We start from the raw sequence: 24734 nt of genomic DNA, 5'->3' as shown, positions 1-24734 counted from the left end.
AATGCCTCCGATGAGATGTAATCTTCCTTTCACCGTAGTAGTACTTTGTTTGGTTTTGTACTAAACCTTGTATGGTGTGTATGACGATGGAATAAAAGAAGCAGTTTCTGTATCTACCATGTCATACGGATGATCATCTTACATTCCAAGTTATCCATTACATTCTACATTTCTATGTCAGAATCTTATCATCCTGGACTAAACCATTGTCTTGTTTTCCCTAGGATGGTCAACACCCGCAACAACCCTGCTCTCCCAGAGCAGGCCGAAGGCAGCAGAGTTGGGGAAACAAACCTGCCTCACCCTCCTTCTCTGGCCGAGGTTATGCTGGAGGCTGAGAGAAACAAGCGGGAGACCAACCGTTTGTTGGAGCGCATCGAGCAAAACACAGCACATCATCAGAGGAATAACTTGGTGTCACTCAGTGACTTCATCAAGTTACATCCACCCACTTTCCACCACTCCGTCGAGCCCCTCGACGCTGATGACTGGCTTCGCAGTATTACTCACAAGCTACGCTCTGCACTCGTAGCTGAGGCTGACAAGGTCACATTTGCTGCATATCATCTTGAAGGCCCCGCCAGTCTCTGGTGGGAGAACTATGGAGCCATGCGCCCAGTGGGCCAGGTCACTACTTGGGCTGAATTCAGCGAGGCTTTCCGTGAACATCACATTCCGGAGGGTCTTATGGACCGTAAACGTGAGGAGTTCTGCAGTTTCACTCAAGGTCGACTCTCTGTGGATGCATACAGCAGGGAGTTCAGTAACCTAGCACGGTATGCAACTGAGGAAGTTTCCACTGATGCCAAGAAGCAAGCAAGGTTCCGCAAGGGACTTAGCCCTGAGCTTCGCCGTGACCTCCTTCTACATGAGTGCACATCTTTCCAGAAGCTTGTAAACAAAGCCATCAGTGCTGAGTCTGGTCAGACTGATTATGAAGCAACACGCAAGCATGGGCGTGACTTTGGTTCCTCATCCGGTGCTGTTCCTCAGAAGCGCCGGGTGTGGGTGCCTAACATCGCCCTGCCACCCAGGTTCACACCGAGGCCATCCTATCAGGCGCCTCGCCCCGCTCAACAGTTTGCACCAGCCAAGCCCTATGGTGGTCCAACCAACAATGCTCCTCCACGCACCAGCTCCGTGACATGCTTCAAGTGTGGGGAATCGGGCCACTACTTGCGCGAGTGTCCCCAGACCAACCCCAACCAATCTGGAAAAGCTGTTGGCCGTGGCAAGCCGACAGGGAAAGTGTTCTACGCCAAGCCGGCCACCGCCGCACGTGGCCATGTCAACTGTATCTCTGCTGAAGAAGCTCAGGGAGATCCCAACGTTGTTCTCGGTACGCTCCTTGTTAATTGCCACCCGGCATCTGTTCTTTTCGATACTGGAGCATCTCATTCATTCATATCCGAAAATTATGCTCGTTTGCATAACACCGCATTCTGCGACATGCCGTCCACTATGGAAATTTCTACTCCTGGTTCTAGATGGCAAACCTCTAGAGTAAGCCATGGAAATGAAATTCAAGTCGACAGACTTGTTTTTCTCGCGTCATTGATAGCTCTCAAATCTTCGGATATTAATATCATCTTGGGTATGGACTGGATGTCAGCCCATCATGCCAAGATTGATTGCTTCTCTAGGACTGTTCAACTCACACATCCTTCGGGAAGATAGTCAATGTCTTGACCCGAGTAGCCAAGCGACAGCTATATTCTCTTAACGCCAGTCCTTTGCCAGACCTCGAAGACGTTCCGGTAGTCCGTGACTTTCCGGATGTCTTTCCAGAAGAATTACCAGGTGTTCCACTTGACAGAGATGTCGAGTTCGTAATAGATCTCATTCCAGGAACTGTCCCAATTTCTAGAAGACCCTATAAGATGGCACCACTAGAACTAGCCGAGCTTAAGAAACAACTCGATGAGTCCTTGAAAAAGGGTTTCATCCGTCCTAGTTCGTCTCCATGGGCTTGTCCCATCCTCTTCGTCAAGAAGAAGGATGGTACGGATCGGATGGTTCTGGATTATCGACCAGTTAACCTGGTCACAATCAAGAACAAGTATCCGCTCCCCAGGATCAACGATATGTATGATCAGCTTGCTGGATCCTCAGTCTTCTCCAAAATGGATTTGAGGTTGGGCTACCATCAAATCAAAATCAGGAACGGGGACATTCCTAAAACGGCCTTTGTTACTCGTTATGGCAAATACGAGTACACCGTCATGTCCTTCGGTTTAACCAATGCTCCAGCCACTTTCTCTCGCTTAATGAACTCAATCTTCATGGAGTATTTGGATAAATTCATTGTGGTTTACCTCGATGATATACTCATCTACTCCAAGAACGAGGAAGAACATGCCGAGCATCTAAGGCTAGTGTTGATGAAACTTCGAGAGCATCACCTTTATGCCAAATTCTCTAAATGCGAATTTTGGTTGCCAGAAGTGACCTATCTAGGACATGTAATTTCTGGTAAGGGTATTGCTGTCAATCCCGAGCGAGTTCAAGCCGTCCTTAATTGGACTCCACCTGAATCGGTCAAGCAAGTTCGGAGTTTCCTTGGCTTAGCGAGCTATTGTCGCCGCTTTGTCGAGAACTTCTCCAAGGTTGCTAAACCTCTAACTGAACTCCTCAAGAAAGATAAAAAGTTCGAGTGGACTCCACAATGTGAGCACAGCTTTCAGGAACTGAAAAGACGCCTGACATCTGCTCCCGTATTGGTACCACCAGATTTCTCTAAGGACTTTGTTATCTATTGCGACGCCTCGCGACAAGGACTAGGTTGCATTCTTATGCAAGATCGTCACGTAATTGCTTATGCTTCACGGCAATTGCACCCACATGAGGAGAATTATCCTACTCATGATCTAGAGCTTGCAGCTGTAGTCTATGCACTTAAAACATGGCGACATTACCTCCTTGGTAATCGTTGCGAAATCTTCACAGATCACCAAAGTCTGAAGTATATATTCACCCAACCGGATTTGAATCTCAGGCAAAGATGTTAGGTCGAGTTGATCACAGATTTCGACTTAGGGATAACTTACACCCCAGGAAAGGCCAATGTCATGGCTGATGCACTAAGTCGTAAATCTTATTGTAACAATCTGATGTTACAACAAAGTCAACCGCTTCTCCATGAGGAATTTCGGAAGCTTAACCTTCACATCGTTCCTCAAGGATTCCTTTCCACCTTGGTGGTGAAACCTACCCTTACGGATCAGATCATCAAAGCCCAGAAGGTAGATCCGGGGATTTCCCGTATCAAGAGAAACATCAAGAAGGGGGTTGCGGATTGTTTTTCCATCGATGATCAAGGAGTCGTATACTTCGGGAACCGTTTAGTGGTTCCCAAAGTGCGAAACCTGAGGCGATTAATCCTTAAGGAGGCTCATGAATCTCCTCTCACCATTCATCCCGGTAGTACCAAGATGTATCAGGACCTACGCCAGAGGTTCTGGTGGACTAGGATGAAGAGAGACATTGCTCAATTTGTTGCTAATTGCAACGTCTGTCGTCGTGTTAAAGCAGAACATCAACGGCCTGCTGGCACCCTTCAACCTTTAGCTATTCCTGAATGGAAATGGGATAAAATTGGTATGGATTTCATCACGGGTTTTCCCAGGACCAAGAGAGGGAATAACGCTATCTTTGTCGTTGTCGATCGTCTTTCCAAAGTAGCCCATTTCTTGCCTGTTCGCGAGAGTATAACCGCTAGTCAGCTAGCAGATTTGTATATCTCCCGAATAGTATCCCTCCATGGTGTTCCACTGGAAATTAACTCGGATCGAGGAAGTCTCTTCACCTCTCGATTTTGGGAAAGTTTCCAAAATGCTATGGGAACCCGCCTTTCCTTTAGCACTGCTTTTCACCCTCAATCAAGTGGTCAAGTAGAACGTGTCAACCAGATTCTAGAAGACATGCTTCGAGCTTCTGTTATCTCATTCGGAATGGATTGGGAGAAATGCCTTCCATTTGCTGAATTTGCTTATAACAACAGCTATCAATCTAGCTTGGGTAAAGCCCCTTTTGAAGTTCTCTATGGACGAAGGTGTCGAACACCCCTTAACTGGTCAGAAACCGGGGAAAGACAATTCTTTGGCCCGGATATGATCCAGGAAGCAGAAGAGCAAGTTTGCATTGTTCGTGAAAAGTTGAAAACAGCCCAATCTCGTCAAAAGAGTCAATATGACCGAAAACATAAGGCTATGACTTTTGAGGTTGACGAGAAGGCTTACCTTCGGGTTACTCCTCTGAAGGGAACCCATCGTTTCGGTATCAAAGGCAAATTGGCTCCTCGCTACATTGGACCCTTTCGTATTCTCGCTAAACGAGGAGAAGTTGCCTACCAATTGGAACTACCTCCGCATCTCTCCAGAGTCCACGATGTCTTCCACGTTTCTCAACTCAGGCGTTGCTTCTCGGATCCTATCCGTGGAGTGGACCACGAAACGCTTGATCTTCAAGATAATCTCACCTATCGAGAGTACCCCGTTCGTATCCTCGATCAAGCCGAGCGTACCACTCGACGTCATAATATCAAGTTTCTCAAGGTTCAATGGTCGCACCATTCTGAGAAGGAAGCAACTTGGGAAAGGGAGGATCGTCTTCGACTCGAGTACCCCGCCTTCTTTCCGGAGGAACCTAAATCTCGGGACGAGATTCTTTTGAGTGGGGGTGAGTTGTCACATCCTAGCTAGTTCATGCATTAGAGTGTTGCATCATGTCTATTTTCTTCAACAGAAACTTGAAATGGGGATGACAGAACCCCCAGCCCCCTCTGAAACCAACTAGGGTTTACTAAAAATATTTTCAATGAACCTGAAATGCCCTTCTAAAATGTCCATCATTTTTGCCTTGGTTCAGAGCCTCTGCCAAAAGTGGTGCACAATTTTCTAGGTCATCCTAAGGTTTTTGAATTAAATCATAAGTATTTGAGTTTGGGCATTTAAATTATATAAATTATTTTAAATGCTCAAATAATCCCAAACTAAAATGTTCCATGCTGGATATATTCCAGTTAGTGGCCATGAGCAGTTTGGTGATTTTTGGAGTTGTTTAGGTATTTTTAGAAAGTCCACAAAGTTACAGAATAAATAAAAAAGATAAATAAAGAAGAGAGAGAGGGAACTAACCTGGCAGCCCAACTAGCCAGCCCACCTAGCCGGCCCAGCCCAGCAGCCGCTCCAGCGAGCTGCTTGCCTTCGCCAGGCAGGCAGGCAGGTGCTCGACGGCGGCTCCAGCGTGCGCCACGCAGCTGCCCGCCGCCCTGCTTCCTCCCCTCGCCTCTCTGCTGACCGGTATGAGCTCCACGTCGCGCCCCGAACCCCGTGGACACGTCCATTCTCCCCCTGCCTCTCTCCCTCGCTCTCCCACGCCATGGCCGACACCACCGTAGCCGCACCGTCGCTGTAGTCGCGCTCTCCGTCGTCCTTGCGCCGTGCCGTCGTGTCCAGGAGCTCCGCCGCCCTCCTCTTCTTAGAGCTAGCCGAGACCCAAGCGCTCGCTTGCCCCAAAGCCTCTACATCGACCTCGCCCGACTCCGCCGTCACCGGAGATCCCCTTCGACGTCACCGCCGCACCAGCTCGTCCCCGACCGTGCCGTTTGCTTCCTCGAGATCGCCGTGAGCCCAGCTACCTCTCCCCCCTTTCCTTTCTCGCTTCTGAGCCCCGTAGCGACTGCACGAAGCTCACCCGCACGCGCCGCCGTGGAGCTCGTCACCGACGTGACTCCAGCCACCCACTGGCCACACCACCATGTCCAACGCACTCACCGCACTCGCAGGAACTCGTAGCACCTCACCACGAGCCTCGCCGTGTCCCGTAGCTTTGGGTTCTTCATCACCCGAACTCCGGCGACCGCCAAGGTCGTCGCCGGCGCCATTTCCGATCACCCCGAGCTCAACCAATGCCACCAAGAGCCGCGGCTTGCTCCCAGCTACACGTAGATGCCCTCCGCGGCTCTTTTGGTCGCCGGAATGCACAAAACCACTCTCGCCGCCGCGTTCGGCCTCGCCGGCGGTTAAACACCAGCAAGTTGACCCCGCTGACCCCTCGTTTGACCATGGGTGGGCCCAGTTTGACCCCCTGGGTCAATGACAGGTGGGGCCCAGCCCTGTTATCTAATCAGGATTAGTTTTAATTAATATTTAGTTAAACTAATTACACTGACACACGGGACCCACTAGTCAGGGTTGACCTGGACTGTTCCGTTGACCGCTGACGTCATCCTGACGTAATGCTGACGCAGTAATTTATTTACTGGAATTATTTTTATACAGGAAATTCCAGTAAATACCACAAACTTTAAAAAATCATAGAAATTAATCTGTAACTCCAAATGCAAAGTTTTATATACAAAAAATGACCCGAAAGATCCAATCTATCCATCTGTACTGGTTTCATGCATGTTTAAGCAAGCTAACCTGATGTTTAGTGCAGAACAAGATAAAGCACTTAAAGGGGCCATTTATGAGTTTGAAACTTGAATCTTTGATTCAAAATGGTTCAAACCCATCTGGTCTTAGTTGCATTAGCCTAATACACTCATTTTGCCATGTCTCATGCATGAATCATATTGTTGCATATTGTTTGGTGATGTTGTGTATCGGTGCTCTTTGCGGCAGGATCTGCCCCCGAGGAGTACCACGATTACCCTAGCGAAGATCAATATCAGTGCATCGACCCATCAGGCAAGCAACCAACCATTTGATCATATCGATACAATCCCATGTTCTCGCTTCTGCTCTCTTTTACTGCATTAAGACAACGCGATTCAAACTGCTGAGTGCTACGGTAGTTGAACCCATTTCCTCTGCATGACCTGTCATTGCCACAGTAACTAGATGAAACCCACTAGCATGTGTAGGAGTTGATTGAGCCATATGTATGTGTTGTTCCTACCTTGCTATGCCTGCTATGCTTAGAGTCGTGTCAGGTCTGGTTCATCTGGGTGATGGGCTGGAGTGAAATGATCATGCCGGTAATGAGAGTGATGTGTTGAACACGATTTGGTAAAGGTATCGATGAGAGGCCATGTAGGAGTACATGGTGGGTTGTTTCATTGAAGCCGACCTTAAGCACTGAGATCTGTATGTGTGATTTAAGATTCAGCTACTACCATGCATTGGGCCCGAAACCAATGGACCCTCTCGGCTTCTTATTCACCCTAGTCCTCTGTCCAGGAGTTGCAAGTAGTTTCTGGTGTTTGTAGCTTACTGGAGGCCGTGGCAGCGCTGACCCGCGGGGTGGGCTGTGATGCGGTAGGTACGTGGCCGGGTATGCCGGGCACCCGTTAGGTGTCTCGGAACCCTGTACACATCGTTCGGGGCCGTATGTGGAAACCTCGGCCGGACTCCCTGCGGATGGAACCTGAATAGGCGATAAACCTGGACTAGAGACTTAGGTGTTTAGGTAGGTCGTGGCCGACACCCACGTTGGGCTTCCGCTTGAAGGTTGCCGAGTACATGTCGTGTAAACGGCGGTAAGTGGTGAGAGCGTGTATGAAGAAGTACACCCCTGCAGGGTTAACATTATCTATTCGAATAGCCGCGTCCGCGGTAAAGGACTACTTGGTTGCCTATACAGTTCATAGACAAGTAAATGGATACTACTAAAATCCTCAAGATAAGCGTGAGTGCCGAGGATGGCTCTTCCGTAGGATGACGGAGGTGGATCCTCGGTGGTGTATTGAGTTGGTGTGTAGTGGACTCGTGTGCGCAAAACCATTTCAAGTTGGTGTCTCGTAGGATAGCTTAGCCAAGAGTCAAAGCTGGCTTGCTGCAATAACCCCACCAACCCTTCTTGATAATGTGCATGTATGTAGGATCTGATGTAAGTCTTGCTGAGTACCTTTGTACTCATGTTGCTTTAATTTACATTTTTCAGAAGACGCTGCAACCCCTTCTGATGGGTTCTTCGTAGACGTTGACATCGATGAGTAGACTGAGGCCCAGGTGGTGATCCTGTGCTTGTGAAGGACCATGTAGTATAGCCAGGCTTCCCAAGCCTCTTTTATTTTACTAGTTGTCTGTACTCAGACAAGTTACTTCCGCTGTTGGCTTGTATGTCTGTATGACTTGAATGCTGGGTCGTGTGACCCGTACTTGTGTGTATGATATGTATGGCTCTCTGAGCCTTTAAATAAAGTACTTGTGTCGTAGAGTCATGTTGTGATGCCTTGTTGTATTTGCACATATCGAGCATATTGTGTGTATGATTGAAATGCTTGGTATGTGTGGGATCTGACTATCTAGTTGTTTATCCTTAGTAGCCTCTCTTACCGGGAAATGTCTCCTAGTGCTTCCACTGAGCCTTGGTAGCTTGCTACTGCTCCGGATCACTTAGGCTGGCCGGCATGTGTCCTTCTTCGTTCCTGTGTCTGTCCCTTCGGGGAAATGTCACGCGATGGATACCGGAGTCCTGTTAGCCCGCTACAGCCCGGTTTACCGGAGTCCTGCTAGCCCAGTGCTACAGCCCGGATTTACTCGTTGATGACCGACACGTTCGATGCTGGGTCATGGATGCCTGTCCCTGTAAGTTTGTGCCACTTTGGGTTCATGACTAGCCATGTCAGCCCGGGTTCTTTGTCATATGGATGCTAGCGGCACTATCAGATACGTGAGCCAAAAGGCACAAACGGTCCCGGGCCAGGTAAGGTGGCACCCGTGGGAATACCGTGCATGAGGCCGCAAAGTGATATGATGTGTTACATGCTAGATCGATGTGGCATCGAGTCGGGGTCCTGACACTAACAAAATATGCAAACTCCATCTATCCATCTATTGACTGGTGCAAGCATCTCGGAGTTGGAATATACGCTTTGATAAGTTGATCAAAGCATATAGTTTTATACAGACTTGCGGTGAAGCCTGTATTTACAAGAAAGTGAGTGGGAGCAATACAACATTTCTGATAAGTATATGTGAATGACATATTGTTGATCGGGAATAATGTAGAATTATTCTGTAAAGCATAAAGGAGTATTTGAAAGGAGTTTTTCCAAGAAGGACCTCGGTAAAGCTGCTTACATATTGAGCATCAAGATCTATAGAGATAGATCAAGACGCTTGATAAGCTTTTTCAATGAGTAAATACCTTGACAAGATTTTGAAGTAGTTCAAAATGGAACAGTCAAAGAAAGAGTTCTTTCCTATGTTACAAGGTGTGCAATTGAGTAAGACTCAAAGCCCGACCACGACAGAAGATAGAAAGAGAATGAAAGTCATTCCCTATGTCTCAGCCATAGGTTCTATAAAGTATGCCATGCTATATACCAGATCTATTGTATACCCCACCACTGAGTTTGACAAGGGAGTACAGTAGTGATCTAGGAGTAGATCACTGGAAAGCGGTCAAAATTATCCTTAGTGGTATAAGGGATATGTTTCTCGATATGGAAGTGACAAAAGGTTCGTCGTAAAGGGTTACGTCGATGAAAGTTTTGCCACTAATCCAGATGACTCTAAGTCTCAATCTGGATACATATTGAAAGTGGGAGCAATTAGCTAGAGTAGCTCCGTGCAGAGTATTATAGACATAGAATATTTGGCAAAAATACATACGGCTCTGATGTGACAGACCCCGTTGACTAAACTTCTCTCACGAGCAAAACATGATCATAGCTTTGTACTCTTTGGGTGTTAATCACATAGCGATGTGAACTAGATTATTGACTCTAGTAAACCCTTTGGGTGTTGGTCACATGACGATGTGAACTATGGGTGTAAATCATATACAGATATGATTATTGGTGTTAAATCACATGGCGGTGTGAACTAGATTATTGACTCTAGTGCAAGTGGGAGACTGAAGGAAATATGCCCTAGAGGCAATAATAAAGTTATTGTTTATTTCCTTATTTCATGATAAATGTTTATTATTCATGCTAGAATTGTATTAACCGGAAACATAATACATATGTGAATATATAGACAAACAGAGTGTCACTAGTATGCCTCTACTTGACTAGCTTGTTAATCAAAGATGGTTATGTTTCCTAACCATGGACAGAGAGTTGTTATTTGATTAATGGGATCACATCATTAGTTGAATGATCTGATTGACATGACCCATTCCATTAGCTTAGCACCCGATCGTTTAGTATGTTGCTATTGCTTTCTTCATGACTTATACATGTTCCTATGACTATGAGATTATGCAACTTCCGTTTACCGGAGGAACACTTTGTGTGCTACCAAACGTCACAACGTAATTGGGTGATTATAAAGGTGCTCTACAGGTGTCTCCAAAGGTACTTGTTGGGTTGGCATATTTCGAGATTAGGATTTGTCACTCCGAATGTCGGAGAGGTATCTCTGGGCCCTCTCGGTAATGCACATCACTTAAGCCTTGCAAGCATTGCAACTAATGAGTTAGTTGCGAGATGATGTATTACGGAACGAGTAAAGAGACTTGCCGGTAACAAGATTGAACTAGGTATCGGATACCGACGATCAAATCTCGGGCAAGTAACATACCGATGACAAAGGGAACAACGTATGTTGTTATGCGGTCTAACCGATAAAGATCTTCGTAGAATATGTAGGAACCAATATGGGCATCCAGGTCCCGCTATTGGTTATTGAACAGAGACGTGTCTCGGTCATGTCTACATTGTTCTCGAACCGTAGGGTCCGCACGCTTAAGGTTTCGATGACAATTATATTATGAGTTTATGAGTTTTGATGTACCGAAGGAGTTCGGAGTCCCGGATGAGATCGGGGACATGACGAGGAGTCTCGAAATGGTCGAGACGTAAAGATCGATATATTGGACGACTATATTCGGAGTTCGGAAAGGTTTCGAGTGATTCGGGTATTTATCGGAGTACCGGAGAGTTACGGGAATTCGCCGGGGAGAAGTATTGGGCCTTATTGGGCCATACGGGAAAGATAGAGGGGCTGCCTAGGGCAGGCCGCGTGCCCCCCATGGCCTAGTCCGAATTGGACTAGGAGGAGGGGCCGCAACCCCTCCTTCCTTCCCTTCTCTCTTCCCCTTCCTTGTCTCCTACTCCTACTACATGGAAGGACTCCTAGTTGGACTAGGAAAGGGGGAATCCTACTCCCGGTGGGAGTAGGACTCCCCTAGGGCGCGCCATAGAGAGGGCCGGCCCTCCCCTCCTCCACTCCTTTATATACAGGGGCAGGGGGCACCCCATAGACACACAAGTTGATCTTCGTGATCGTTCCTTAGCCGTGTGCGGTGCCCCCCTCCACGATATTACACCTCGGTCATATTGTAGCAGTGCTTAGGCGAAGCCCTGCGACGGTTGAACATCAAGATCGTCACCACGCCGTCGTGCTGACGGAACTCCTCCCCGAAGCTTTGCTGGATCTGAGCTCGGTGTGCGTCATTGAGCTGTACGTGTGTCAAGAACTCGGAGGTGCCGGAGTAACGGTGCTTGGATTGGTTGGACCGGGAAGACGTACGACTACTTCCTCTACGTTGCGTCAACGCTTCCGCTTCGGTCTACGAGGGTACATAGACAACACTCTCCCCTCTCGTTGCTATGCATCACCATGATCTTGCGTGTGCGTAGGAAATTTTTTGAAATTACTACGTTCCCCAATAAAGGACATCAAGAAGCTCTGAGGAGCCGGGTATCTGGCCCAGAAGATTGGCCACCGTCTTCCCCCGGTGGGACAGGTCGTCCCCACTCCGGAATCTCATGAGAGAGTCGTGTTCCTTCCCCATTTCATCCGTGGGCTCGGGTTTCCCCTTCACCCGTTTGTTCAGGGAGTCATGTATTACTACGGGATCGATTTTCAAGATCTTTCCCCCAATTCCTTCCTCAATATCTCGACGTTCATCGTCGTGTGCGAGGCTTTTCTATGGATCCCACCTCACTTTGGCCTATGGCTGAAGATCTTCAATGTGAAGCCCAAGGTGGTGCGGCGGCGCCATGGTAAGCAGGATGCCCCAGGCTATTTGGCCGAAAGGCGCTTTCAACGACTCCGTCAAGGAGTGGCAGCAGCAGTGGTTCTATATCACCGAACCACGCGGCAAGAAGTGGGCGGCAGCTCCAGAGTTCAGATCCGGAGCTCCACTGTGGCTCATGTCCTGGCTCGAGAAGGGCCCGAACTGGTGCTCATCCTACGAGTTGTTACTGCTTCAGACGCGCATTCAGGGTGTGATCGATAGGGACGTCAAACTCGTCGACGTAGTCCAGGTGATGCTAGTTCGCCTGGTTCTCCCTTGTCAGCGCCGAGCTTGTACCCTGTGGGAGTTCGAACCGGCCGAGCACCAAACCCTTCGGGAGCTTTATGATTCCTCCCACAAGGATATCTGGAAGGTACTCTTTAAGTCCGGCAAATCGTGGCCGGGCCCCGCCGAGGACCGTGGGTATCAATCATCCCATTCTCCAAGCTCGGTAAGTCACAACCACACCCTGTTTATTCATGCTTTAATTGGCATGTCATGCGGGAGACACCCTAATCGTGTTTCATTGCAACCTCAGGGATGGGTAAAGAAGGTGGAGCGGCTACATTGTCCAGCCCCCCTGCCGGAGGAACCGGCCGGACCTCTTCTGACGAAGATGCTGGTCCCCGTGCCTTACAAGGCGCCAAAGAAAGAGGTCTCCAAGAAGGTCAAGAAGACCCGGGGTGGCCTTCGCCATCGCGAGGCTTCGGACGCCAAATCCGAAGACTCCAGCGACGATCCTTCGTCCGAGGATGAAGAGGAGGAAGCAGAGGAGGATGAGCCTCACTCTGATGGTGGGAGGAAGAGGATGGCTTCCACATCTCTGTAGGCCAGATCGCCCAAGAGGGGGGATCATTCCCTCCCAGGGGCATCCCCAACGGCTGCCGATAGCAGCCCGGAGTGGGATCCCAGGGCCCAGCCCCTGGAGAAGTCATAATTATCCGAACACGCATATGCGTCCGGGATCGTTTTTGGGTATAGTGGTTTTGACTGTTGCCTACATATTGCACAGTCCGGCAAGGTCCTGCGCCGGCCAGTCCTCGTCGGAGCATTCACTGGACTCGGACACTTTGGCGAGCGAGACGCCGCCGCGGGCCCCTTCCCCCAAGTCTGGGCGCGACACTAAGGTGTCATCTCGACAAGACCCGGACCAGGGAGGACATATCCCTGGTGCCGAACACGCGGGGATGGATACGGCCCCCGGGACCTCTAGGGTTCCGGGATCGAGCGAGCAGCCACCCCTGATGGCGGGGGGCCTGCCAATGCCGCCGGCATCCTCTGTTCAAGCAGAGCTGCCTGGCAGTCTATCAACAGCGTTGAAGAACGCGTCTATTGTTGATGAGCATCGGGCCCTTATGGGCGAGGTGGTTGAAAGGATTCATTCCGCCGAGAGCGGGCTGAACGCGTCCTGCCTTAGCCTTATAAAGGCTTTTGAGGTATGTTTCCTAGGAAACCCTTGAGGAATTGTCATAATATGAGTAGTAGCCCCTGATGCACTGTCCGACGAAGGAGACAGAGCCAGGCAAGGGATCAAACCCCCTGCCTTCGCAGGAGCCTATGTAAATAATGTATACCCTTTGTGTGAAAACAGGCATCCGCAGAGAGGACGTCCGCTTTCAATGCGGAAGTGTCCGAACTGAAGCAGAGCCTTGCACGGGCCGAGGAAGAACTTGGCCATGTGAGAAAGCAACTGGAAGACAAGCAAGTTATGTTAAAAAACATTTGTCTTGGAGTTGGCACGAACGAATGGTTCTGCAGAATAAAAAATTATGGTATTGTGTGCTCTAGGAGCGGGTGCCGAATACGAGGCACTAAAGAAAGCTTTGGCTGATGCCAACAAGAAGGTTGAGGCCGAACAGGCGCTTCGTGAAAAACACGAGGCCAGGGTTATCACAGCTGAGCGAGAGCTTCAGGAAGCTGTGAAGAAAAGCAAGGGCTTGGAGCAGAGTCTAAAAGGGAAAGAATCCAAGCTCGCCCAAGCTCTCGAGGATGCAGAAGGTGCTCGGGAAGAAGCCCGAGGTGCTGCGCGGGACATTCAGGAAGCCCGAAATGTGGCGGCTGGTAAGGCCCTCTGTATTCTTAGCTTTGTATATGTGAGAATGTGAAGAATCCAAGTGGCAAGCTAAATTCTTATTTTTCCAGGGGCTTTTGCGGCTCTTCCTTGCAGCATATCAGATGCCGCTCAATTCTACCGCACCGAGGAGAAGAAGACTGCGGAGAGGGATTTATGGTCGCAGTATCTGGTGCCGAACTACCCGGTGCCATTTATCGATCAGATGAAATAGCTGGTCGAACTGCACCAGGCGGCTAAACTAGCCATGAAGGACTTAGTTGTTCGGCTGTGGCCTGCGGAGCCAATCCCAAGCAGCTACTTTGCACTCGTCAAGCGGATTGTGGGCGCCTGTCCTCGGCTTGATGCTATCAAGCGACCAGTCTGCTTAGAAGGCGCACGTATGGCGTTTGCCCATGCGATAGTGCATTGGGGGAGGCTTGACGCTGAGAAGCTGATAACTGAGGGGCCGCCGGAGGGTAAGGAGCACCGCAAGCCCGAGGTGTATTATGAAGGTGTGATGAAAGGGGCCCACCTTGTGGCGGACAAGTGTGCTAAGGACATCATATTTCCCCGAGGGCATTTGTGCCGCTTGTTGTAAAATGGGATAATGGCGTGTTTATTATATATTGCTTGTTTTATTTGAACATAAGTTCTTCCTGTGCGGCTGTTTTATTGTATGCAAATTCTGGGAGTTGGCCAGTCATTGGCTTCTGCCCCCTCGTAGGAAGGATACAGGGGTGTTCGGGATATATCTGAACGCTGCATAGTTGGGTCCTTTTAAGGAGTTGTATCTTTCCGCGAACCAGGCAATCAGACTATAAGGCTTTATTACTCTCACCTACCCATAGGAATTCGAGTATGGTCGGCGCAACCCCTAGTGTTCGGAAGGCCGAACTAGGGGCTCTATTGGCGCCTGATTAGAAGACCAATCCGTCGCACTTAGCATTTATAATGGCGTTGTGCGGAATAAATCTTTAAGGATTTTATAACCTCTCGAACAGCGGACCGGCTCTCGCTTCATCATGACAGTCGGTTTTCGGCTTTCTCTACTAAGGTGCTCGTCCGGCTGAACTGGGACACAATCGCAGTAGTTCTCCCAGCGCTACCTTAGCCAATAGGACGGAACAACCGAAAACATGGGAGCCAGGCAAACCCAACCAATGACCCAAGACATGATTCGGAGCAGATGCATATAGTGCTATAAGTTCGGGGTGCCGAACGACCGAAAAGGTGGTCGGACTTTATTGCCGTATTGTGGAGCCCCTGGTACAACCAGGCGAACGTGAAGCGTGGCTGTCATTGTCGGCAAGGAGGCGTCGGCGATAAACGATAGCCGGTAATTGCTATTTGAGTCTACGCATTATAGTAGGGTGATATGTCTATGCATATTAGTAGGATGTATGGAAAGAGGTGTTATTTGGCGGAACCTATTATGGCCGGACTGGAGGGAGTTGTGAGTGGATCGCGAATGAATCTGAACTGCCTTCTACCTGCATGTTCCTTCCTTTGAGTGTCTGGGATAATTCCATGCCGCCAGTTATATTCTGCGCCAATCGTTAGTTTGCAAATGCGAAATGCTTGAAGGAAGCTAGGCGTCCTCTTGTTGTTGCTACCAAGGTCTCTAATAGGGCCCTGGTGTGCCCAGCCGTTAGACCGTGAGGTAGTGCGGACTCCGCAATGGATGTCCAGATGGTTGGCCTGGGTAATTTACCACGTGGAATCTAGTCGGCGTGGTTTTTCCCGTTAGCATACGGTAAACTGTCATATGGTGGGAAGGTGCCGAGGATTTATTCTTTGGCGTAGCATTTTTTGGGTGATCCGAAGACATCCGTGTAGAGTGGTGGGCCAATAGAACTTGGCCTTTGTGCCTTACATCTTTTAGGAGATGTTTTCCGTGGCATCATACCCTTGTGGGCTTTGTGTGTTGTGGAGCCCCCAGACTACTAGGTCTAGAGGCACTGCAATTGACTTGCCGTGGTTTATGTGGTCCTGGGCGGTCGGATGTACTGTTACGCTCTGCGGGGGGGGGGGGGGTGGTCTTTGACGAGGCATCTCCCCTTATTGCTTCTGACTTGTGACCAGCCGCTTTGTTTTGAGGATCCTGCATTATCTATTGGTATGCTTTGCCGTCCTTCTCGGGGTACCATGAATTTCACACGGCTGATCCAGCGTTTGGCTTCGGTCGAGTAGGCTTGTGCTACTCTTTGTCCGTTTAGCGGACTGAGCGTTGCCGGACTTGACACCAGCTTCCTTGTCTTGATGTTTATGACCTTTGTGTCGAGGCCTGAGGGTGCCTCTTTGTGTCTGCTTCTTGCCGCCTTGGACCGTAGTGATGCGTGGGCTTCTGTGTGCGCGTCCATGGTTTTCCTGCTCGAGTTGAGGTAGCCAGTTGTGCCGTGTGTGCCCTTTATTGGGGCTGTCGAGTTCATACTTTTCGGCGGCCAGTATCTTGGTCCACCTATCCTCTAGCACATCTTGGTCAGCCCTAAGCTGCTCTTGCTTCCTTTGCAGGCTCCTTGCGGTATCCATGAGCCGTCGCTTGAAGCGAACTTGTTCCACTAGGTCTTCCGGTATGCCGAATTCGTCATTGTTGAGGCTTGCCTCGTCGTCGGATGTGTGTGTGTGATTGTCCCTCTCCTAGCATCCCATCGTCATTGGTCCGGCCTGCTTAAGTGTAGGCTGACTAGGGTTGTAGTCGTTTTTGGCACCGTCCGGAGTGCTCTCGTTTCCGAGGCCGTTTTTGGTGTAGTGGGGCTTGGAGTGGTGCCGATAACGCACATGTTTTGCCTTTCTCCCTGAGGGGTTGTCCTCCATTGCCTGGCCGCCACTGGTTTCCGTTGGGGTGTCCACCATATATATATTGTATGAGGAGGTGGCCGCCCACTGCCCTGTACGCGGTGGTCCCTGTAGTTCTCCTGCATCGTTGTCCATACCGTCGATGTCTTCGAAGTCAAAGTCAAGCACGTCGGTTAGATCATCGATCGTGGCAATGAAGTGGGTGGGGGGTGGGCAACGAATTCCTTCGTTGTCTGCTTCCCACTTGGGCCGGACATAGTTCGGCCCGGAGTCTCCTGACAAAGAGAGAGACTTCAATAAGTCCAGCATGTCGCCAAAGGGCGAGTGCTGAAAGACGTCTGCCGTGGTGAACTCCATCACCGGAGCCCAACCAGGATCGGCGGGCTCGGGGGCGCGCGGACTGGAGCCTACGACCGGACACGAGTCCGAGGGCCCGGAGTCACAGGCTTCCTCAGAAGCGAGGCCTGTGTTCGGCTCCATCGCCAATGAGGGTACGACTTGGGGGCGGGGTCTAGCCCTCCGTCCTTAGGCAACGTAACCTGCCCCGGATTCAAATCCAAGGCTTCCGCCGGGATGATGTCCCGAGCATCGTCGGACAGCAGGTCTAAGCTGTGCTCATAGGGACTGTTCGGCGCTCCTGGTGCTGGCCTGAACCCGTCGAAGATCAAGTCTCCACGGATATCCGCCGTGTAGTTCAGGTTTCCGAACCTGATTAGATGGCCAGGGGTATATCTGTCGATCTGCTCCAGATGGCCAAGCGAATTGGCCCGCAGCGCAAAGCCGCCGAACACGAAGATCTGTCTGGGGAGGAAAGCCTCGCCCTGGACGGTGTCGTTGATAATGATTGAAGGAGCCATCGAGCCTGACAGTGACGACACAGAGGAACTCTCAATGAAAGCACCAATGTCGGTGTCAAAACCGGGGGATCTCGGGTAGGGGGTCCCGATCTGTGCGTCAAGGCTGATGGTAACAGGAAGCAAGGGACACAGATGTTTACCCAGGTTCGGGCCCTCTCGATGGAGGTAAAACCCTACTTCCTGCTTGATTAATATTGATGATATGGGTAGTACAAGAGTAGATCTACCACGAGATCGTAGAGGCTAAACCCTAAGAGCTAGCCTATGATGGTATGAATGTAATTGTGATCGGCCTTCTAAGGACCAACCTCTCCAGTTTATATAGACACCGGAGAGGGCTAGGGTTTACATGGAGTCGGTTACAAGGAAGGAAATATAATATCCGGATCGCCAGGCTTGCCTTCCACGCCAAGGAAAGTCCCATTCGGACACGGGCCGAAGTCTTGAGTCTTGTATTTTCACGCTTCAATAGTCCGGACGTTGTACACAGTCCGGCTGTCCGGAAACCCCCGTATCCAGGACTCCCTCAAAGGGCATGCTCGTCATTGTAGGCCACCGTGCCTAGGTGGTCGACAACATTGAACCTTTCGTGTATGGTGTTATGCCTGTGCATATTAAGCTCGGTTGATTGCATTTGGATCTGCTCTTCTCCCCTTCTGCTGATGATGTTTCCTCCTCACGCAGGTCCGTTGGAGCAGAAAGGGACACCGACCAGCGATCGCCCGCCCAATGATTATCACACCAGCAACGAGTTCATCCGATTGAACTGCAACTGGAACGGTGAGCCTTGCTTGTGCTCCTCCCTCTCTTTTTCGTTTCTGGTTTCTAAGGTATCTATTAATTTAAAAATAGTGGCAGTGAGGCAGCATACTATAGAAGATAGGCCTAAATGTTATAGATATGGGTTCTAGGTTGTTGTTGTTGGCACTATGTTGTTTCTACTGTTGTTGGCACTATGGATATAGTTGCTGGTTTTCTTGTACTGTTAATTGTGCTATTGTTATCAGTTTTGTAACACTGTTAGGACAAAAGGCATGAATTACTAGTCTAAGGCTTTACTGATTTTTCTCAGTACTACTGTCATGAGGCATGCTACTTTTTTAGTCAGTATGCTACTGCTTTATGTCACATGTACATACAGGGGTCAGTTGACAGCTTGTTTATACTGTTATATAGTTTTGAAGTTTATTTAAGTGTGAACTATAACTCCTGATTATGGGCAATTATCAATCATGCTTAGTATTGATTCATGGTTAATTTAGCTGATGATATATACAACATGGAAGTGTGAGGGGATGTTACATTACATTATCATGTAGATATCAGAAACCATTTTTGGTTCTTTCCTCCTGGGAGAGGGGAGGAGAATACATAGGAACATGATGGCTGTGGGCTTCTATATGCTGGCTTCTATATGATGGTAGCTTCCATGGTGTTATATATGATGTTATATGATGGCAGCTTCTGATGTGAAATGACCCCTTTCTCCTGAAATGTTGATTAATTTCCGTTTCGGTTGAGAATGGGGCACTCCTAGGTCAAGAAAATTAGCAAAGGTCATGCCCAATTTTCTTGACCTAGAAGGTGCCCGATTCTCAACCGAAACGGAAATATTCCTCTAAATCAGAGAAGGATAGATACTACCCTGATCTCATCCAATAACTCTAGTAGCTTTTTTTCCTATTTAGAGCGAACATGGCTGACAATGATGAGGCCGGCGGTTCGGGCAAGCCATTCTGGAAGTTGTCCCAGGAGATGGAGGAAGAATCTCATTGCTATGAGGACGCCGCGGAAGACACCGATCCCGACTACCCAACCCCTAGTGGAGTCGGGGATGACACCACTGATGGTGCCGCCGGGGATGACACCACTGATGATGGTAGCGAATGCACAGATGGCAGCCAACCGAAGAGGCAACGGAAGGACCGGCGCCCGAACGTGCTCGGCACCGCCAAGGAGGAATTTACTGAACTGTCCTCCAGTGGGCATCCAAGGACGCCCAAAGAATTAGTCAGTGGGTATGCGGGACAACTCAGGTGCATTCTCCGGAGCACCATCTCGATCAACACCGAGAACCTAAGGCATCGTGACCGTGGGAATTTGTGCAACCTCCTCTTCACGAAGCTGCACGAACGATACAAGTTCCCCGGTGACTTCACAAACACACGCCTCTTAGGGAATAAAGTGAACAATGTCGCCCTCACAAAGATGAGCACGACCCTGGCTACTTGGAGAGCCGCGGTGAAGAGAAGGATTCTAAGTGGTGATAGTTATGAGAAGATCAAGGAGACAAATCCTTCGATCAGCGAAGCTGACTACCTAGAGTTCAAGAACAAGTGCGAGAGCAACGCATCCACGGAATCAAGTCAGTGGGGGAAAGATATGCGGGACTTGAACTTAGGACAACACACATTCGGTCCCGGCGGTTATAGAGTGGTGGAACCTATATGGGACAAGGAGCATGCGGAGCGTGCCGAGCAAGGCCTACCGCCCCTCTTTGATAAATACCGTGACAAGCAGACCAGGAACTACGTCAGGGCCCGGTACAAGGTGGACCCGGTAACAAAGGAGCTTACCACGGATCCGAAGGCCAAGGCGCTTGAGCTTGTTCTGGTAAGGAATACACCCCCACGTAATTAGCTCCATATGGTTGCATTGTAATTAATGAAGCCAAATTTCTAAATGCTTCACGTTCCTTCCGCAGGAAACTAAAAGCAGTAGCGCGGGGTCTCAGAGCTCCCCGTCTGCCCCTTGGGACACCACTTTAAATAGGGCGTTGAACATAGTGAAAAACAAGGATAGGTTCAGTAAGCCGTCGTCAGCTGGTCGTGTGGCTGGCAATGGCTTGTCCACGGAATGGTCGGAATACTATAAGGCTGGGCGAAAGGAGAGAAAGACCAGCTCAGAAAGCCAGGAGCGCGAGGTTAAAGAACTCAAGGCACAAGTGGCGCGGATTCTGGAGATAGTCCAAGAGCAAGTGCGAGACCAACTGGGAGCGACGATCACCGCCATTATGCCTACATTGCTTGAGGGGCTGCAGGTGTGGATTGCGGGCGGTCAACAGGGGCTGCCCCCGATTCCCAGCTTCACGGGCAGCAACTCGCACAACACACCGGCGCCATTGGTGTCTCCGGCACCGGCAATGGAGCCTAATGCACCCGGGTGTGGGAAGAATACACCAGCCAGCACCTCGGTAGCAAGCGGCCCCTCCATCACTTGCACGCCCGCTGTTGGCGGTGCCTCGACATTAGCCGAGCTCGACGCCATCACGGTAACTAAGCCTCGGCCGATGACTTCATATCCTTGCCTTTGACTGGGCATCCCTGACGCCCTACATGTTTTCGCAGGGCACCGCCGATGTTCCATGCACTCTCCTGCACTTCGTGGATGGCGAGTTGATCGATATCTCCAAGGCCAGAATTGTTCAACCGGGCAACCGCGTGTTCCACGGTAATCCGATGCCACCCACCGTGTATAGAGTTCAACTGGTTCGGGTGCTGCGGGGCTACGGTGACTTGTTACCTCTGTTTCGACCCCCTGGGCGGACGAAGAGATGATGTGATGACCCTTAGCACCTGCTTAAGCTGGCCCCTGCTTTGGCCAAAGAGCTAGATTCGTTTGGGGGCATGGGACACCACCCCACAGACAACACCGCCAGTCGTGCCGATGCTAAGCCATGGCAAGACCGCCGCAACGCTACCGCCGTCAGCTGATCCGGTCATGCATATGGCACAGGATCCGGACGACAACGACGATACATTTTCCAACGTCGATAATTACTTCAACGAACATGGGTACGATGACGAATTCTTGGGGCCTCCTTATCAAGAACCCAACCCTGCAAAAGATGATCGCGATCTAGCTGGTACCGCAGAGAAACCCAATAGCAAAAGGCGTCGTCTGGTGTTTAGTTCTCAGGAGACGCCTCTAGCTGCCGCCTTCACCGAGACTCAAATAGCTGAGGTGCAAAATATTATCAGCCCCAACACACTCAAGAAGGCGGTCTCTGAGCAGAACTCGATCCCATTACAGCAGAAGAAGCAGAAGGGAAGGAAAAGAAAAAAATAACAAGGGTGCGAGCCAGCCGGCACCGAGTACAATCCGTGCTCAGGATGGGCCACCAATATCTAAGGATATCTCGAGGACGGTGCATGTGGCGGGTAGGCCGATGCTACCGACTAATCTGCTCAATGCTGCAACCGGTGCTATGCGGAGTTTGCATGACTGTGTGCTTTCTATGGAGAAGCGGCGTCTCTCCGAGAATGATGTGACATACCCGGTTTTCGTGGCCAAGGTGCCAGAGGGCAAGGGCTTTGTCGATAGCACCATCGGGCGTATGATCGTCCTGCAGTTTGATGACATCTATGCTATGTTTAACCTCCATCCGCTGCACTACACCTTCATTCGGCTATTTTCACTCAGTATGGAGATGCGGATCATTAGAGACAAGACCCCGGACATCGTGATAGTCGACCCCTTCTACATGCTTGCCAAGATCTTGGGCAGCGCTGGGGACCGGCAAGTCGCGAGTTCATACCTCGAAGGCGTCATTCTGGCGAACCCAGATAAGGATAACTTCCTCGTGCCTTACTTTTTCGAGTAAGTCATCCCCTCACCGCCCCGTAACATATGATTTCTTAGATTTCGATCGTTCTTTTTTTTCTAACATTCCGTGTTTTGTGCAGTGACACACATTGCACACTCATCCTCTTAAGCCCGAAATATTCCCTGGCCAAGTATTTCGACTTGGACCGTCAGTCGAAGAATGACTACACAAATATCAAGAAAGTTCTTGATGATGGTCTCCCTGGCTATGCCAAATCTGGAGGCACCTTCAGGAGGCCAATTTGTAGGTACGGCAAACACATGTTCACCCACGTGACGACGTTCCCCTGCGTCAAGCAGCCGCCTGGCAGTCAGAAAGATGCCTACTACGCCCTCCATCACATGCGGGCGATCGTACGGGACCATAATCATCTTATGCTACCAAATAATCTCAAAGACTGGGCCGCATGCTTGTCATCAATCCAGGACGCGGACATCAGACAAGAATTCTTTCGCATCCAGTCGGAGTTTGTGAAATCATCTTTCAAGATGTCCTTCGTAACTCGGGGCAGTTCTACCTCAAATATCAACCGTCCAACAGTGAAATAGAAACAACGCTACAAATGCAGGCTGACAACGACCACACATTCATGACCATCATGATAGATGGCGGCTTCATCCATGCTCCGGTCCCTGAGTCAAGTCGAAAGTATTGATGCTATGTAGTTATGAAATATTGATTAGCTCATGTTGTAATTAAACTTTAATGAACTTGTATGTCTCTTTAGTTTGGACAGTCGTTCAACTTATATGTAATCGATGCTATTTATTAGTAGGACCATGAATCGTGCTATTAATGTGTTGCTTTTCGCTTCCAATCCTTTTGTTGCATACTTATATATTGCTAATATATTATCTATGAATTGCTACTAACATTTTGTTTGTCTAGTGCATAGAGATGCCGTCGTATGTCCTGTACAAGGGTAAGGTTCCCGGAGTCTACGACGACTGGGAGGAGTGTCGGAGACAGGTTCACCGTTTCAGCGGTAACAATTACAAAGGGTACACCACTAGGGCGGAGGTGGAAGCTAGATATGCGCACTATCAAGCGGGAGAGAGGAGGGAGCGTTGGAGGAACCGGATAAAGACCAATTTCATCGCGATGATGCTCATCGTGAATGCAACTCTCTTCTATGTGATGGTAGTTTAGATAATCGATATCGACTTTGTAATGTGACGACAAACTCGGCTAATATGATGAACTTTGCTAGTGTCCCGAGACCTAAACTTGGCTAATGTTTGAACTTTGTTCGCTATTTCAAATTTGGAGACTAAAATGATGAAAATTCTATTGTGTGATGTTTATATTCTGTGCTGTAACGTATTTTGTAACCTGTGCAAATACCATAAAAGCAAAAAATAATAATTCCTAATATTCATAGTAGTGGCGCACCATATTGAGAATTAGTGGGGCACCAAGGCTAAATACCAGTGGTGCATTAGGGGGCATAGTAATGGCGCACTTGGGGGCATAGGTGATGGTAAATATGGCCCCCTAGGAGGCATAGTAATGGCGCACTGTTGGACATAGTACTGGCGCACTATGTGATGCGCCACTATTATCTGGGATACTAGTGGCGCACCAGAGGTGCACCATTACTATTTGTTACTAGTGGCGTGTTATTAGTGGCGCACCTATAGTGCGCAATTAATAGCAAAAACAGGTGCGCCACTAACAACCTTTTTTCTAGTAGTGTCCCAAATCCGATGAGAGGGTCGTATTCATCTCCCACTTCCTCCGGGGGCTAGGGTTCACTCTCCATCCCTTTGTGCGTGGACTCGGGTTCTATTACGGGCTAGATTTTCATGATCTGGCTCCGAACGCCTTCCTTCATATCTCGGCGTTCATTGTCATGTGCGAGGCCTTTTTCCGCATTCCCCCACACTTCGGCTTATGGCTCAAGACCTTTAATGTAAAGCCGAAGGTAATCGAGGGGAAACAATCAGAGTGTGGTGGTGCTACGGTGAGCAAGCTCACCGATACTCTTTGGCCAAAAGGCTCTTTCACGGAAACTTCCAGCCAATGGCGGCAGGAGTGGTTTTACATCACTGAACCCCGTGGTACCAAGTGGGCAGCTACGCCTGCGTTCAGTTCTGGCTCTCCATTACAACTCGCATCATGGATTAATAAGGGGATGGACTGGGGGTCAATTGACGAAGTGCAAACGCTTCAAAGCCACATCCGGAGCCTTCTCGAAAAGGACACCGGCCTCATCATTGTAATCCAGGTAATGCTAGTTCGCCGGGTCCTGCCGTGCTAGCGACGGCCCCTCCGCATGTGGGAGTTCAATCCAGAAGGACCATGGACCCTTCAGCACTTCTTTGGCATGACGCACAGAGGAATGTGGAAGTTATTCTTCGAGCCATGAAGACAGTGGTCGGATACCACCGAAGACATCGACCTCGACTACAACCATCCGGATACCTCGGTAAGCACTCGACCCCCAAACACAACTTAGTTAAATATCCTGTAATAATATACTGAGAAGACAATCTTCGAACAG

Source organism: Triticum aestivum, chromosome 7B (genome assembly GCF_018294505.1).
Source record: "Triticum aestivum cultivar Chinese Spring chromosome 7B, IWGSC CS RefSeq v2.1, whole genome shotgun sequence".
In the NCBI taxonomy this organism is placed as follows: Eukaryota; Viridiplantae; Streptophyta; class Magnoliopsida; order Poales; family Poaceae; genus Triticum; species Triticum aestivum.
This window is presented reverse-complemented; position numbering follows the sequence as displayed.